At 39.7% G+C, this 17,906-nt stretch overlaps 1 protein-coding gene and 1 pseudogene across 7 annotated transcripts in view; one reads left to right on the top strand and one right to left on the bottom strand.

Annotated features, from left to right (window-relative positions):
* RASAL2 (RAS protein activator like 2) overlaps positions 1–17,906 on the top strand; it is a 414,753-nt gene that overhangs the window by 229,735 nt on the left and 167,112 nt on the right. The gene's annotated exons all lie outside the window — the stretch shown is intronic.
* On the bottom strand, positions 2,293–2,817 carry LOC129550949 (SREBP regulating gene protein pseudogene; annotated as a pseudogene).

The raw sequence follows: 17,906 nt of genomic DNA, 5'->3' as shown, positions 1-17,906 counted from the left end.
AAATACAAAGCCAAAATACTGCTTTCTACTGTGTATTAAAAAATTATAACAGAAATAAGACTCAATAATGGAAGGGTTAGAAGATGAAAATGAGGAAATAAACCAGAAAATAAAGGGGAAAAAAAGAAAAAATAATTAGAGCATCAGGTTAGGAAGTCAAAACAATGAGTTCCAGAAAAAGTAAAACAAAGGGGAGGAAATCACTAGCAAAATATTTTAAGAAAATTTCCCACAACTGAAGGATATGAGGTTCCAGATTAAAAGGAATTACTAAGTGCCTATGACAAGGCACATTTTCGGGAAATTTCAATTTGTCTCTGATGACAAAGAGGCCATTTTGCAAACTGCCAAAGAAAGGGAAAACATTACAAACTAAGGACCAGAAATCAGAATGGCTTCTGATTTCTATCAGGGATATCAGAAGCTAGAAAATAATGAATGCCTTCAGACTTCTGGAGGAAGATTATTTCAGTACAGAATTCTATATAATATAGCTCTAAGCCACTAATAGCACATGAGAATAGAGACATTTTCAGACATGCAAGGTTAAAAAAACTACTTCCTACACACCATTTCTCCTGAAGCTAAATGGGATAAATTCTTCACCAAGAATGAGCAGGATGTGGGATATAGGATAGGAGATCCAACACAGGGGAGAGATGCAGGAAGCCCTCGGGAGAACCCTGCAAGGGGAACCCAGGTACACGGCCTCAGAATAATGACCCCAGTGTGGACTGGAGCAGTCAGAAGTCTGCTGTGAGGACTTCTCCAAGAAGACCACACTGATATATCTGAGTTAACTGAAACAACAGGAAGTGAATTTGGGATTGAATTAACAATAAGGATGTAGAAATCTAAGCAAATAGATAATTAGGCCATAACTAAAGCAAGTTTCCATGTTTGTTCAATGCTAGTTGTAACATCCTCTTAGTCCTGAGGTGATAAGCAACATAGATAAATGCTTTTTATCAGCTTCCTCCCACTTTATTGTTATAAGTATTTATAAATTTTACTCTATTTTATTTTCCACACACACAAAGTCTGATTTGGCACTGGTGAATACACACAGAATCTGAAAAGTCCAATGTGAACTGAATAGATTTTCTGGGATCTAACACTAAAAAACAACTGCCAAACAACTGTCAGACAGTTCATTCTTTAAGAAAGCTGAGTTAGGGGTGAGAAGTTGTGTGTGTGTGTGTGTGACTGTGTGTCTGTGTGTGTCCCATGCTCAGTAGTGCCTGACTCTGTGTGTGTGTGTGTGTCCCATGCTCAGTAGTGCCTGACTCTTTGTGACCCCACAAACTGTAGCCCACCAGTCTCCTCTGTCCATGGGATTTTCCAGGCAAGAAGGGTTGCCACCCCTTCCTCCAGGGAATCTTCTGGACCCAGGGATCGAACCCATGTCTCCTGTGTCTATTGCATTGGCAGGCAGATTGTTTGCCACTGAGCCAGCAGGGAAGTCATAGGAGGGATTTAAGGGAAATTTCCATCACACAGACTGCAGAAATATATAGGAAGACAAACAAAGCCCAAGGAAAGAGCTCTGCTGAGATAAAGATGCTGAAAGCGCGTTTGAGCCCTGCTTCAAGGGCAACAGATGAACAGCCAAAAAAGAGCAAGGAAGAAGACCTTGCCCAATCCCGGGGTTAGTGTGTGGCTCTGAGAAAGAACAGCATGTGGAAACGTGACTCCTGAGGGCAAAGAGCGTTGCTATTCAGGAGCACATGACATCTTGATCTGAGGACCATGGACTCTTGATCTTGACCAGAGAGGGTTAGTGTCATACTAGTAACACAGGAGCGCCACGAGCATGTGGACCAGCAGCCTTCATGTCCAGCACCCACGGAGGGTAGATGTGAATCTCTTAAGGCACCTTGATGGAGACTTGAATTTTGTTCTTCTCTGTAAATCACAGGGAAACTGTGAGTTGAAAGTAGTAAAGGACCAGCACTTACAGTCAGTTGTGAGATGTATCTCTACTTAGGAGTCACCTTAAGATAGGGTTTCTGTGACAGAAAAGGAGGAGGCCACCCCACAGGTGACTTTCCTGAGGCTCCCGCTGTCCACAGCTGAGCAGAACAGTCATTTCAACAGGGGCATGGGACACGAGGACAGAACCTTCCAGGACAACCAGGAAGAATTTCTGGTGAAGACAGTGTCCCCACACAGGTAAACAAGCGTCTTCAAATACCACTAGGAAGAAAGCTGAGTGCACATGGTGCCAGCTGCTGGAATGTTGGCTCAGGATGAAAAGGGAAGAGCATCTGAGTCTCTAGATGATGTTAGATGTCAGGACAGAATGTTCAAGGCCCACCACTGAAGAGGCTCGGGTGAGGTCCTGCATTTAGCCAAGCACAATTCAAAGTGGTCTTCAGCTGCCATGAGAGGTTCTGGAATGTCGCTGCTGAGGAAGTGCTCCAGGAGAAGCTGCTTGTTGGGCTCCCCAGCCGTTGGACAAGCATTTGCCACAGCAGTACTGCTTTGTGTCAGAGACATTGCTGTCACAGCAGCCATCCACCAGCAAATCTTTCCTGTCACAAACGCAGCTGTGTTCGTCCGTGATGAGGTGCTTCCCTTGATTGGAGTTCCGCACTGGTTGCTGGGCTGACTGCCATTGCCCCAGTTAAACTGTACTTGCCATGGAACGGGCTGATCATGGTCTTGACCCTGGAGAAGATTCCGATCTCTACTGCCCTCTTCTCCTGCTTGAAGGTGCTGGTGAGGAAGTAGAGGAGCAAAAGCTGGACGACCAGAGCAAGCACCCACCTCTCCCACAATGAGCCAGTGCCACATTGTGGCCGCCAGGTTTACCATCCTGTCAAGAGTGTTGTGGGCCCTGCGCCTGGGTGGCATGGCCCCTATGCAGCTGGCAGCCCCATGGCTCAAGGGGGCACCAGTCCCCTCTATTTTAGAAGCTAGATAAGTTAACACCAAAATAGCATACTTGAGTCACTCCCAGTTCTGCTCTCTCACTGATTTACTTAACATCCGCCATCCTCGTTAGTATAATGATGAGTATCCAAGCCTGTCACGTGGGAGACCAGGGTTTGGTTTCCCCAACAGGGAGTCAACATGCCCTAGGGCTTCCCTAGTGGCTCAGACAGTAAAGAATCCGCCTGCCAATGCAGGAGACTCAGGTTTGATTCCTGAGTTGGGAAGATCCCCTTAGAAGGGGATGGCAGCCCACTCCAGTATTCTTGCCTGGAGATTCTCATGGACAAGGAGTCTGATTGGTGGGCTACAGTCCATGGGGTCACATTAAGTCAGACATGACTGAGCGACTAACACTAGTTACAAGCAAATTCTAAGTTTTTACTCTGTTAGCTGGTTCTAGAACTGAGTAGAAGTTAGGACACTTTAAGGCTATGCAGATGACACCACCCTTATGGCAGAAAGTGAAGAGGAACTAAAAAGCCTCTTGATGAAAGTAAAAGAGGAGAGTGAAAAAGTTGGCTTAAAGCTCAACATTCAGAAAACTAAGATCATGGCATCCGGTTCCATCACTTCATGGGAAATAGATGGGGAAACAGTGGCTGACTTTATTTTTCGGGGCTCCAAAATCACTGCAGATGGTGATTGCAGCCATGAAATTAAAAGACGCTTACTGCTTGGAAGGAAAGTTATGACCAACCTAGATAGTATATTAAAAAGCAGAGACATTACTTTGCCAACAAAGGTCTGTCTAGTCGAGGCTGTGGTTTTTCCAGTGGTCATGTATGGATGTGAGAGTTGGACTGTGAAGAAAGCTGACTGCTGAAGAATTGATGCTTTTGAACTGTGGTGCTGGAGAAGACTCTTGAGAGTCCCTTGGACTGCAAGGAGATCCAACCAGTCCCTTCTAAAGGAAATCAGTCCTGGGTGTTCATTGGAAGGACTGATGCTAAAGCTGAAACTCCAATACTTTGGCCACCTCATGTGAAGAGTTGACTCACTGGAAAAGACTCTGATGCTGGGAGAGATTGGGGGCAGAAGGAGACAGGGACGACAGAGAATGAGATGGCTGGATGGCATCACCAACTCGATGGACATGAGTTTGAGTGAACTCTGGGAGTTGGTGATGGACAGGGAGGCCTGGTGTGCTGCGGTTCATGGGGTTGCAAAGAATCAGACATGACTGAGCAACTGAACTGAACTGAAGGCTATCTCAGGTCTTCATCAGCCTTTTGTAAAAGCAATTTATTTGTGCTCACTACCTGATAATTCTGTTCTGTACCCTGAAATCTGATTTCATCCCCCCTGAAATTTCCAGTCATGTCAGAGATGTGGTGAGTTCCCAACCACTGTCCTGTTCACTCTTTCTCTTCAGAGTTTGTAATGATTGACTCCCCTCCCCTCTTTAGAGCCCTCCTGTCTTGTTCAGCATTTTTTCTCTATTGGTTGTGCTTCTCCCACACCGTGCCTTCCTTACTGTTTCCCTTTTTGTACAGTCTTATCCTTACCGTTCTTTGCTTGCTTTGTCCTGTCTCTGTAGATGACTTACCCTGCTTTCATGTTTCTAAATGCCACCTTGGTTCTAATAACTTTTAAGTCTCTATTTCTGGCTTTAATGTCTCAGTTGCAGACCTGAATTCCCAATTGGTCATCTGAACATCTTTACTGGAATGTTCAAAACTGAAGCCATTTTCTTTGTGTAATTCCCTTCTTCACAGGCTGTTCTTATGTGATTGAATTTCTCCTAAATGCCCACCCTCCTTCTAGCCCTCCTAAGTTTAACTTACTCATTTATTTCTACACAGATATCTTAATAACCACCCATTGTGTCTCTTCTCTCGGTTCTCTTTTCTTCTTTCTATGTATCTCCTTTCACTGCTTGTTCAGCATTATCTTCTTAAAAGCCCTACTTGAATCATATTTCTTTTCTTTTGTTTTTTTAAGTTATTGTTGGCTCTTTTGTTCCCTTTCTCTTAAATATTTACTTATTTACTTGGCTGTGCTGGGTCTCAGTTGTGGCACACAGGGTCTTCAGTCTTCCTCGGGGCATGCGGGGTCTTTAGTGACTGCACGGGCATATGGCATCTAGTTCCCTAACTAGGGATCGAACCTGGGCCTCCTGCATTGCGAGGGTGGAGTCTTGGCCACTGGACCATCAGGAAAGTCTCATATTACTTTATTTCTTTAAACACTTTTTACGGGATCTCTGTTGCATATAGGATAAAATTCGAATTTGCAATGACACTAAAGGCTGTCTGTATTCTGACCAGACTTGACTCTCTCACATCATCTTTGTTTTACCCATCACAGATTCTCTGGGTTCTCTGGGCTCACAGGTCTACTTCGGGTTCCCCAGGCATTCTCATACTTGAGCTTCTGCTCACCTTGGACTATCAGCCTGATTGTCTTGCTGTGTTCTCTCATTCTACTTCCCTCATCTGTGATAATCACATTTGTCCTGAGGCCCAGTTAGATATCTCCTCTTGGCAACTGTTGCCTTTATTCCACTAATCAGAATTCCTAGCATTTATCTCTGATAAGCAGTTCCTCTTTTACATCTAATACTGAATGTATGTCCTTACCCTTTTAATAAGTTGTTGGTGTGTATCTTCTTTCCTAGATTGGAACTTCTTAGCTGACAAGACTGCAGCTTCACTTTGGTGTTGTTATGGCAACTGGCAGGTTTTGTGCATTGTTGCAGAATAAGTGAGTGACTGATTGTTGAGCAGATGACTGACATGAGACACACTAGAGAAGCCCTTGCTTGACTTTTTCAGGTGAGACACTTCAAAGTAAAAGATAATCTTAGCTGTGGGAAATATGCTTTCCCTCTTGCCCCCCCGCAGGGAAAACCACATCCACTTCAGAGAAATATTTTTGGAATGAAATCAGAGAATTAGCATCATTAGGTGGCCACAAGAACTATAAACAGTTACTGCAGTCACCACTGTTGGTTCTGATAAGTGCGAAGTTGGTATGCACCATTGTCCATGTCACACCTGATCTCTTGGGCTGTGCTACTAGTTGATTGGAAGAGGGCATGGCGACCTCCTCTAGTATTCTTTTCTGGAGAATCCCATGGACAGAGGAGCCTGGCTGGCTATAGTCCATGGGGTCGCAAAGAGTCGGACACAACTGAAGTGATATAGCATGCCTGCTAGTTGATATTGTAACCATAGTGATGTTTGTGAGCATGACACCTATGCTTTTTTTTTCCTACAAGATTTTGTTAGTAGTAAATAGCTTTTATTAAATATTACCTTGCTCCTATACAGAATGGTAAGAGAAAATACATCCTTTTAATAACAGAAAATGATCTTTTAAAAATAATTATTTTATTTTTTGCTGCGCTGAGTCTTGTTGACTAAAAAAAGATGTACAACTTCAGAGTTGCGAGTTTTGTTTGGGGCAAAATGAGGACTGCAGCCCGGGAGGCAGCATAGCTGTTTAGAGACTGCTCCAAAGCAGCAGTGGGGGAAAGTCAATATATAAGGTTTTGGTGAAGGGGGAGTTCAGTACCATGAAGCATTCATTTTACAAAAGGTTTTTTGTTAGTCATGAGGATCTGATGTCACCATGAAGGGATTTAGTGCTTCTTTAGATATGAGGAGATGAAAGGATTGAGATCATAAAATCTGTTCCTAAAAACATCCAACTATCTAAAGACCTGTCTCACCAATTTCCCTGGAGCACAGAGTGCCTCACTCCACCCTGAACTCCCTTGGGGGTTATTGGAGGTCAACAGCCATAGTAGTATGGGGTTCAGTCTCCATAGAGGCAGATGGCAAATGCCGTTGTTGTTCAGTCGCTGGCACTGCTCTTGCCAACTACAACTCAGTTTGTAGTTGACAGTCTTCATTGCTCTATACAGTCTTTCTCTAGTTGTGGTGTGAGGGCTTCTCATTGCAGTGGTTTCGCTTGTTGTGGAGTATGGGCTCTAGGTGCACTAACTCAGTAGTTGTGGCTGTTAGGCTTAATTGCCCTGCAGCATATGGGATCTTCCTGGACCAGGGGTCAAACCTGTGTCTTCTGCATTGGCAGGCGGATTCTTAACCACTGGACCACCAGGGAAGTCCAGACAGTTTATCCTTTATGTTGCATTTCAGCTTGATAGCACAAACGTGTGTGCTATTGTTGGAGTTTCGGTTATAAGATTAATTAGTATATCAAAATCGCAAGAGCAGTTTTAGCAGTTACTTCATAGATAGGAAGTTTGCTGTGGTAGGAAAGAAAGTGCATGTCTGTGACTGGAACTCTCGGTTCTCTCTGGAAGGGTTGCTTTATTCGAGGCACTCTTGGGGCAGTGGAAATGGCACAAGGTTTGAAGTTACCGTAACTGGCTTCAGATTCCACCTCTTCTCATCATTAACCCTCAGCCTCAGCTTCCTTATCCAATGAGGTTTTTATTATGGTTTGAAGGAAGAATGCAAGACCAACAACATAAATTTTGATTTGAGACAAACTTCAGTTCTCTCTGACTCTTACAAAACCATGGAACCAGTGAGATAATGGAGTATTATGTTTCTCATTTTGCTTGGACAGGTTTAAATTAACCCAATAAAGAAATTTGAGGTGTGGCATCTTAGAAAACATCCTGTCTCCACATCTCATGACTTTACTCATTTGTTTTTCCATTTTTACTTGCACAGTTTGGCAAATTCCTTTCTTCTCAAGTACACCCGTAATTCACCATTCTGTTATGTAACTTGAGGTAGAAAGATGGGAGTGGAGTTGTTTATAGTGTGTCTTGAGATTTAATTTTGAGACTTAATCTTGGCTTTTGACTGCTCTAGGAACTTTTCCAAAATGAAAAACTATATGATTTAGATAAGTTGAGCGAAATTATCTAAACATTGCTTACTTTAGTTGCACCAGTGGTCTCTCTTTCTCTCCGCTATCCCCCATCTCTCCCTCCCTCTCAGTTAGCTCCTCCATCCCTCCCTATTTTTTTTTTTCTTGGAGCGGGGAGGAGCAGGGAACAGGATTGGCTCGGCTACTTACAAAAGCCTTTTTAGTTTATATTTCAAACAGAAGGATATGTAAATCAGATAGGTGGAACCTCTAGTTGCTGTTTGTGTCCAAAACAGACTGAAGCTGCCTCCAGGGGTGAAACCTGTTTTGTTATGACCCTAAGGGCTTCCTGGGTGGCTCAGTGGTAAAAATCCCACCTGCCAGTGCAGGAGACACAGGAGATGCTGGTTCCATACCTGGGTTGGGAAAATCCCCTGGAAAAGGAAATGGCAACCTACAGTATTCTTGCTTGGGGAATCCCGTGGACAGAGGATCCTGGCAAGCTACAGATCATGGAGTCACAAGGAGTCCAACACAGATTCGTGACTGAGCACACACACGCATGCATGCTCTGGGCACTCACCTGCCATTAATTTCTGTAGTAACAATGCTTAAGAAAGGAAGTTCCCAAGTTTCTCATAAAACTGTTGTGTCTGTTGGATTGTTCTGGTTAATTTCTTTTCTCTGAAATGTACAGCCTGTTTTCTTTTTCTTTGTCTTCAGAAATTTACAGGTTAGCTGTTTTCCATTTTAATTGATAGTTAATATAACAGGAAAGTCCCATCTATTTCATTTTTTTCTTTTGCTTACAAAATAATTTTGATTGTGTTTTGCATATTTTTTTCTAACTCTGCAGAGTAGAAAATAACAAGATAAACTCAAGGTAGAAAAGAATAAAAAGAACGTGAATTCTTGGGATGGGAAGGAAATAAAAGAAATTTGAAATAGAACTGGTAATACAGATTATTATTCTGTGTCAGTTTATTTTTCAACTTAGAGGTCTTTCACTTTTTCTCCTTTTACTTTAATCAAAGTAGTGCCATTAGAGTCAAAAGCATATTTAAACAAACCTTTTGTAATTAATTTTTAAAAGTAGAAATTGTAGGAAATATCCAGATGTGTGTTAGGAACCAGATGATCTAGGAAGGGAGCCAGTGAAATAATACATTGGGAATGACTGAAAGTAAAAGAGAGAAAAATATATTTACAAGAAGAACTATCAGTTCAATTCAGTTCAGTCGCTCAGTCGTATCCGACTCTTTGCGACCCCATGAACCGCAGCACGCCAGGCCTCCCTGTCCATCACCAACTCCCAGAGTCTACCCAAACCCATGTCCATTGAGTTGGTGATGCCATCCAGCCATTCATCCTCTGTCGTCCCCTTCTCCTCCTGCCCTCAATCTTTCCCAGCATCAGGGTCTTTTCAAATGAGTCAACTCTTCACATCAGGTGGCCAAAGTATTGGAGTTTCAGCTTTAGTGTCAGTCCTTCCAATGAACACCCAGGACTGATCTCCTTTAGGATGGACTGGTTGGATCTCCTTGCAGTCCAAGGGACTCTCAAGAGTCTTCTCCAACACCACAGTTCAAAAGCATCAATTCTTTGGCACTCAGCTTTCTTTATAGTCCAACTCTCACATCCATACATGACCACTGGAAAAACCATAGCCTTGACTAGACGGACCTTTGTTGGCAAAGTAATGTCTCTGCTTCTTAATAAGCTGTCTAGGTGGTCATAACTTTCCTCCCAAGGAGTAAGCGTCTTTTAATTTCATGGCTGCAATCACCATCGGCAGTGATTTTGGAGCCGCGAAAAATAAAGTCAGCCACTATTTCCACTGTTTCCCCATCTATTTCCCATGAAGTGATGGGACCGGATGCCATGATCTTCAGCAGTACACAAAAAGCAGTTAGATAAAAATAGCCTTGGAGTAGCCGCTGAAGGCTGTAAAGTTCTACAGTGGTAGATAAGCCTCCCAAAAAAGAAACCCCTTGCAGAATAGGAGTGAGGGGAAAACGTGGCCTCTTCTAATGTTTGACATAACTGATATAGCATAGTGTCATTGGTCAAGATGAGCTTTTTGTAACTAGATGTGTTTCTTTGGTTAATAAATTGGAATTATACTAAAATTTTCATAAGCTTTCCTAAGACTTAGCAGTGAATTTGACTACTACTGTATTGTATTTATGCCTAAATAATACATTCCTGTATTGTATTATTACTTGTCTTAATCAGTTCCCGCTGTGATAAGAGGATACCATGGAGTGGGTGGTTTGAACAGCAAACAGATTTAATGTCTGCTAAGGGCCCTCTTCTGGGTTGCAGACTGTTGACTTCCTGTATGCTAACTCATGGTGGGAAGAAGGCATGGGAGCTCTCTGGGGTCCCTTTTATAAGGGTACCAATTCTGTTCATGAGAATTCCTCCCTCATAACCTAATTACCTCCTGGAGGCCCCAACTCCTAATCTCATCATGCCGGGGGTTAGAATTTCAACACATGAATTTTGGGGGGACACCAAGATTTAGTCCATTGCAGTACTGTTGTTGCACCATGATACAAGCCTTGTGTCTTACTGAAGGACCAGGTTGTTGTAGCAATAATGTCTGGGTAAGCAGAATAATCTCATTCTAACTAACATTTCTTATCTGTTTGGAATGAAACTTAAAAATTACCAAACTCTTTTAAAAATTCTAATGTTTTTGTATATCCAAGTTTAGTTGCTTTTATTGAGGACCTCTTAATAGCTTTTGTAAAAGCACAGTATATTCTAGTGTCCATTTATATTTGAAAGTGGATTCTTGAGGCTAAAAAGTGTTTTTATTTAAATTAGAAACTGGATAAAGAAAACTGTTAAAATGCCATGGAGACTGTAATTAATAGCATCATGATCTGTTGTTGAATCTGAAGGCATAAAGGGCAGGCAGACAGTGGGGGGAGGGGGGGTAAGAATGAGGTGGTATGAATGGGGAAGGGGGCAGAAGATTGTTGTTCTGTATGAGACAACCAGGGGGAAATGGCACTATTTAAGGGACGTTTTGTCAAGATCTGAAAGAAAAATTGCCAGAACTGTAAATAGGTTATGAGTTTTCACGTTAAATGAGTCTACAAAATGCTCAGCATAGTGAATAAATAAACACCTATTTCAAAGCACATCTTCGGGAAATTTCAAAGCATCTTTGATGAGGAGGACCTTCTAAGAGTTTTCAGGAATTGAAAACAGAAACAAAAATATGCTATATGACATTCGAATAAGAGTGGCATCGAGTTCTTGACAGCGATGTTAGAGGCTAAGACCCCAGAGCAGTGCTGTTAAAGTTCCAATTTAACATGACTTCTAAACTGAAATTACATTTCAAGCTGAACGATCTGTCAAGTAACAGAAGGGGAATATTGAAAAGGACAAGAAGAAGACAGAGGAAATCCCCAAAATATTGGTGAAAAGAAGTCCCGGGATGGCAGCTGGATAGCTGAGAGAGTGTCCAGTCCAAATTGGAATAAGGGGATGGAAGGGTTTTAGGCACTTCTCAATTTAATCTCAACTTTTCTAGATAATATTCTTACAGCACTAGGTTTTATTTAGAAATGTTGAGATAAATGCCATAAGAAAAGGCTAAAAATTAAAAGAAAGAATGCCTTTTGTGGGCTGCTGTTTTTTCTTTATTAGCTTATTTGATTTTAAGTATAGTTGTTATTTTTCCCACAATGTACATCTATTAATAAATTAATGTGTAATTTAAGGAAACAACCTTCTCTGAATGTGTAAAATCAGCATGATAGTTACTACTTTGTAGGGTTCTATTAAAAAAGGATATTAAAATTAAGTTCCCCAGCAGAAAGCTGGCACATCCTGGGTGCTCATTGAACGTTTGTTTCTTTTATTCAGTCAGTTTTGCTATATTTTCTATGAGAAAAAAAAAATCTTAAGTTCCAAACAAGTCAATATATGAACACGTTTAAATGCCAACTAGTTTTTAAGTTGGGCACTGAAATTTCAGACTTGAGCATAAATTATGTATTGTTTAATAGATCATGAGAAGCATTCTAGATTCCAGATTTTTCATGAAAGCAACTCCTTTCATTAAAAAAAAGTCGAAGATAGTAAAAATGTAATCAGAAATGAAGTGCACACCCCAAAATTAATTTGACGAAATTTAACACCCTTTCTTTCAACCACTCTGGATATACTTCTTGCTAATAATAGTATAGGAAAAATCTATCTCCAGTAATATTTAGATCAGTGTTTAATAGACATTAATGTATTTTGGTTGATGATATTGTTGACTAAATTGCCTTATCAGAGTCATTTGTGGCAGGAAAAACATGAATTTTGTTGGCTGCTAAAGTGAAGGCACGGATGGGAATCCACCTGCCAATGTGGAGGACATGGGTTCAATCCCTGGTCGGGGAAGATTTCACATGCCACAGATCACTTAAGCCCTGTGTACCTCAACACTGAAGTCCGCGTGCCTAGAGCCATGCTCTGCAACAAGAGAAGCCAGTGCACCACGACTCGGGAGTAGCCCCCCCCCGCCCCCCGCCCCTAGAGAAAGCCCATGCACAGCAACAAAGACCCAGCACAACTAGTTTCAGTTCCACTTTATTACAGCGCTATGATCAGGTGACTAGTAAGCCCTGCACAGTCTTCTCTTAAAATTATTTCATTGGGTAAGTCCAGAAGATTGAGCTAATACTGGCCTGTAATATGAGGAACATAGAGAGATGTGTTATTTTGTTTTACTATTGCTACTTGAAATATATGCCCAAGATTCTTCAAGCTACTGTCCTACATACCTAGTGAGAAGTTATTTCACAGAGCATTTCATTTGTACCTCTCCTTGGGTAATTTATAATGTCAGCATTTTCATATCAAAGCACCTGCAATTACAGTATAGGGTCTATAGTGTCTTATTTCAGATATTCTTGGTAAGAGTAATATTCTTTTGATAAAGTTACAGACTTTATCGGGCTTCCCTGGTGGCTTAGAGGGTAGAGCATCTGCCTGCAATGCAGGAGACCCAGGTTCGATCCCTGGGTCAGGAAGATCCCCTGGAGAAGGAAATGTCTACCCACTCCAGTACTCTTGCCTGGAAAATCCCATGTATGGAGGAGTATGCTGCTACTGTTAAGTCACTTCAGTCATGTCCGACTCTGTGAGACCCCATAGACGGAAGCCCACCAGGCTCCCCCGTCCCTGGGATTCTCCAGGGAGAAGTATGGAGGGTATGGTAGGCTACAATCCGTGGGGTCACAAAGAGTCGGATACGACTGAGTGACTTCACTTTCCTTTCCTTTCACAGATTTTATCACATGATGGCAGTTGCAGGGGGCTAGATCATGTTATAAACACATTAAAAGTGTACTCTGATAAAAGAATTAAGCGTAAAAACGGAGGGAAAGCATAAATGGAAGGAAAAGAAAACAATTTAGACAGTCTACGGCAATGATAGCTTGTAAATGATAGCTGGTAAATGAGGAAATCCATACAGATATTTATCACAGAGCTTTTTGCAGGAAAGATGCCATGTCAAATCAGGGATGAACGATATTAATTGTTCTCACACAGCCCCCCTTTCCCTGCCCTTTACAGCCTCCCCACCCAAACACGCAAAATACTATTTTTATTTTAACAAACTCTTACATAGTAGTTTGTGCCAGGGATTATTCTAAGCACTTGGCAAATAAATATTTACTTACTAAACTGTATTAGCTAGGTACTATTATTATCCTTGTTTGTTTGCTTTTTGAATATTTAATGAAACCAAGGTGGTGCTTTTCCAGGACTTCTTTAAGTAGTGAATGGCACTGCTGGTATTTGAACCTAGTAATCTGGCCCTGGAGTTAGTCCTATGAACCTCTATGCTGTTTCTGCTGCTTGCCTTAGATGAACAAAAGTGGAAGAGTTCTCTACTCCTGGGTCCTATGATGCCGTCAATGGTTATTTCCTTATACCATTAAAAATAAAAATTATTTAGCAGAGTTGTTTGTTTTACTGTCACTTAGTGGAAAATAATGTGCAGTCATTTATTCAAAAATATAAAAACAGAATATGAAGGTTTTTGTTGCTGTTGGCAGTTTGGGAATAACTGTGATGAATGAAATTCTGTTTACTAAAGATGCAACTTCACGCATCATTTAGAGAACTTCTTTACCAAGAACATGTTCGGCACTTAATAGCACTCAATGAATATTGAGTCTAATTAAACAGTGAACAAGGATGCACTATATATTTACAGCATTTTCCAGTTCATCATATTCTTTTTAATTTCACGTTTGCGTGGGTATGGTGTAGAATTTAAAATATATATCATAAATGTCTTAGGAAGTTTTGAATGTTTTATATGTTTTTGAACATTTAAATCATGTGACAGCTGATGGCACAGGGTAAAGCATGATCCATAATAATTATATTTTACAAACTCATTTTGTCCTAGAACTTCTCTAAGGACAAAAGTATATCCTTAATTAAAGTCAGTGTTGTGGCCTTTCTCTTGCCAGTGAGATAGAAACCACTGTATTTATTTCCTAACATGAGGGGGAAAGGAATATTTCCAGTTCTCATACACAGATATCCCTGTTGTTACTTCTGTGAATGGCCTTCTGAGAGATCTAATAATAGGAGTGTGAATCTGTCCTTAGTCACCAATGACTATTTCCTTAGCAAATTCATTACCTCTCTTTTATCTCTCAATTTGTAACCCCAGTAAATTATCAGTTAAGTATTAGACTTCCCTGAAATATAGCTCTTTTTCACTCATTTCTGTTTTCTATCAATATGACATTTAAAGACCAGTATGTTAAACAGGTTATTTAGATTTAAATTCATTCTAAAACCCAAGCCATCTGTGCTCAGATCTTATTACATCCCTAGGGCAGATTTATCTACTGATAGTAACCACTGTTGAAGATAGGTTAAAGAATATAGTTCAAGCATATAATCGTAATCTTGAATATGTTAAAAAAAAAAACAAATTTTTCATTTTTTATTGGGATACATCGCTACTGTCACTGAAACAAATCTCTCAGAGATGATTTTCAAGTTTTTCAATGGTTTTTAGCTTCAGCAATAGTAAATTTATATGCCATGTCTTATTGCCAAGAGAAAATATGTTATCCATTGTGACAGATAGAAAAAATTGTTATTAAAGCAGATGGTAAATCCTTGAATGTAGTGTTTTTGTTGCTGAACTATATGGTATTTTTCTTTTTATTGGCTTTTGGTAGGATTGCTGGTTTAAAATTGACTGTGTGCTTTGTCTCATAATTCTGTGCCTTTTCTATCATGGTGTTTACCTTTTCTGGAACACTAACTTATTTCTTATTATGTAGAACTTTATTTGATAATTATAAATTTTTTTAAACTGTATGTACAGATGTTTAGAAGAAAGTTTTAACTTTTGAAGTTATTTTTTATATTTACTGATAGTTTCTAAACCAAAAAATGGTTATTTATGGAGTTATTTTCCTGTCCACAGTGTTTTACATTTTGGCAGATCATTCATCTCAGCTTTTAAAATAAGATAAAAATCTCATGTTATTACTTAGGAACTTTCAAATATAACCCTTCTCAAAAAATAGGGGGAACATATATGTATTTCAAAATGTAATATTTGAAATGAAAATGTAAAAAGACTAATATAAAATGGGATAGAGTTGCCCTCTTGGAGCCTAGAATAAAATTGAATAAAAGGGTCTAATTTTTATTACTGTCGCCATCCTAATTGTTCAGAAGTACTGAATAGAAGTACCACTGATTAATTTTCCCCTTGCTTAAGGATTTAAGTTTTCTTTGGGGAATGAATTTTCTATTAAAATATAATCTGAACCAACTTTTAATAAATCTATTTGACATATATATTGTATAAATTTAAGGTGTACAGCATGTTACTTTGATATATATATTGTAACATGATAGCCATTGTAGCACTGTTTATCACGTTATGTAATTGTGATACAGTTTTGTTGCCTGTATTTATTATATGTGCATTAGATCACTGTGGCCTGTTTAAACACTATCCTTTGCAAGTTTGTACCCTTAAACATCAGTTTTATCCCCTCAAACCCATCCCCTGGTAACCACCATTATTATCTGATTGTTTGAGTGTGACATTTTAGATTTCACATATAAGTTTATGTCATACAGTATTGGTCTCTCTCTGTCTAACTTACCTCACTTATCAAACTGTGTTCAGGATCCTTGCATATTGTCAGAAATGTCAGACTATCCTTCTTTCTTACTGCTGAATAATATTTCATTGGTATATAAACCGTATCGTATTTATCCATTCATCTGTTGATGGGCATTTAGGTTGTTTCTATATCTTGAATATTGTGAATAAAGCTGCAATAAGTGTGGGAGTGTATATATCTCTTAAAAAGGCTGCTTTCATTTCCTTTGGGTATGTATTCAGTAGTGGAGTTACTAGACAGTATGGTAGACCTGCTTTTAACTTTTTGAGGAACCTCCATATTGTTTTCCATACTATTGAACCAATTTATATTCCCATAAATAGTGTATGAGGATTCCTTTTTTTTTATGGCATCCTTACCAGAACTTGTTGTCCCTTGTCTTTTAGATCATGATCATTTTGACAGGTGTGAGGTGGTAATATATCATTGTAGTTTTGATCTGCATTTCCCTGCTGATGTGATATTGGGCATCTTTTCATGTGTCCGTTGTCCATTTTGATGTCCTCTTTGCTTCACAATTTATCTCTTGCAGTTCTACTAGACTTTAGCTTACTTCAGATAGTTGTAAGAGAATAATGGAAGTAATAAAGTCCACTTAACCTGCATGATGCAGTAGTATTTGGATTTTATAGTACATGTATACGTTATTGTGTCAGTGATATGCAAAAGATGACTGTACCTTAATATTTTTTGCTTTTCATAAATAGGTTTATCAAAACAGTAGCCCATACTTGCAAATATTCTTTAAAGTTAAGGCAAAAGCAAATGCCTAATGACATACTTTTACTGAAACCAAATGTTATCTGCATTATATGGGGAAAGCAGACTAAATTCTTCAGTTGTGACAGTAGATGAGCTTAACAGAAAATCAGCAAGCTGAGCAGATAGTTATATTTTCAAAGGCACTGAAGAAAATGAGTTTTTGATGGCTTTATTAAAGTTCAGTTTAAGCTCTTAAATGAGGGGAGCCAATGTCAGAGGCATGTCCTTGGCTCCCACATTGAATCTCCATTAATATCCAGCCCTCCCCCAGAATGCTTTTAGTTGCTTTTTGATGTTTATTAATGAATTTTTTCGTAGAAATAGAAGTGTTGCTTTTGTTTCCATAGTATATTGTTTACTCATACACTGAAAGTAGAAAAAGATTTGCTTGGATTTTTCCACATGGGTGTTTTGTTTTGTTTTTTGTTTTCCTTTGAAATACGGTACTATTCCTATAAGAGCCTGACTGTTGAGAAGGGTGACTGATGTGTGAGTTTTGCCTGCTCTTTGTAATGCTTTCTGCTGGCCAGTGGCCATTTCAGGTAAGCAAATGCAGTCTACTAAATCATCTTTGCTGGAAAAGCAAGGTAATGCTCTAATGCCTAGCTAGGAGTTGTAGAAACATTGTGCAGCCATCAGAATGGTCACTTGTTTGGGATGTGCCTTCTGTAAACACTTGTGAATGTTTGCTAACAATCCGACTAACAGGTCCTTGGTCCCTATAATGCCTTTTTTTTTAAATCAAAAATGAAGTTTGCCTTGTGGTCCCATCATATACAAATAAAATGAAATAAAAATTAGAATTTCAGTGGTATTTTTGAATAAGTGGGTGACTGCAGTATTTGTCATTCCAGTTAAACAATGATTTCCTTTTCTAATATGAACTCCGAAAAGAATGCAGTGGGAAGGCCACAGCATCAGAATGTTAGTCTGGTTTTTGAGGAGACCTTGAAAGAAACTGCGTTTGTGGTTAGAGGAAGTTGTGTTTCTGATCATCTGTCTGTCAGAAAAGGGAGTGTGCATATGGAGTGATGTATACCTTAGCATGCATGTAGAGTGATGTACACCTCAGTTTGACTGCTGTTGGTGTGTGTATCTGCTTGGAAGAGGAGACAACATATATTGACAGGATTTTTTCTTTGCTCATTTTTAAATTTGTTAATAAGAAAATGGATGCACAAGTAACTTCATTATATTCAACAAGCTTAATTTTTGTGCCATTTAATTTTC

The sequence above is a fragment of the Moschus berezovskii genome, chromosome 17, assembly GCF_049115385.1.
Source record: "Moschus berezovskii isolate FMDL1 chromosome 17, NW_MosBer_1.0, whole genome shotgun sequence".
NCBI lineage: Eukaryota > Metazoa > Chordata > Mammalia > Artiodactyla > Moschidae > Moschus > Moschus berezovskii.
Note: the sequence above shows the minus strand (reverse complement) of the source record. Positions and strands in the feature narration are given on the sequence as shown.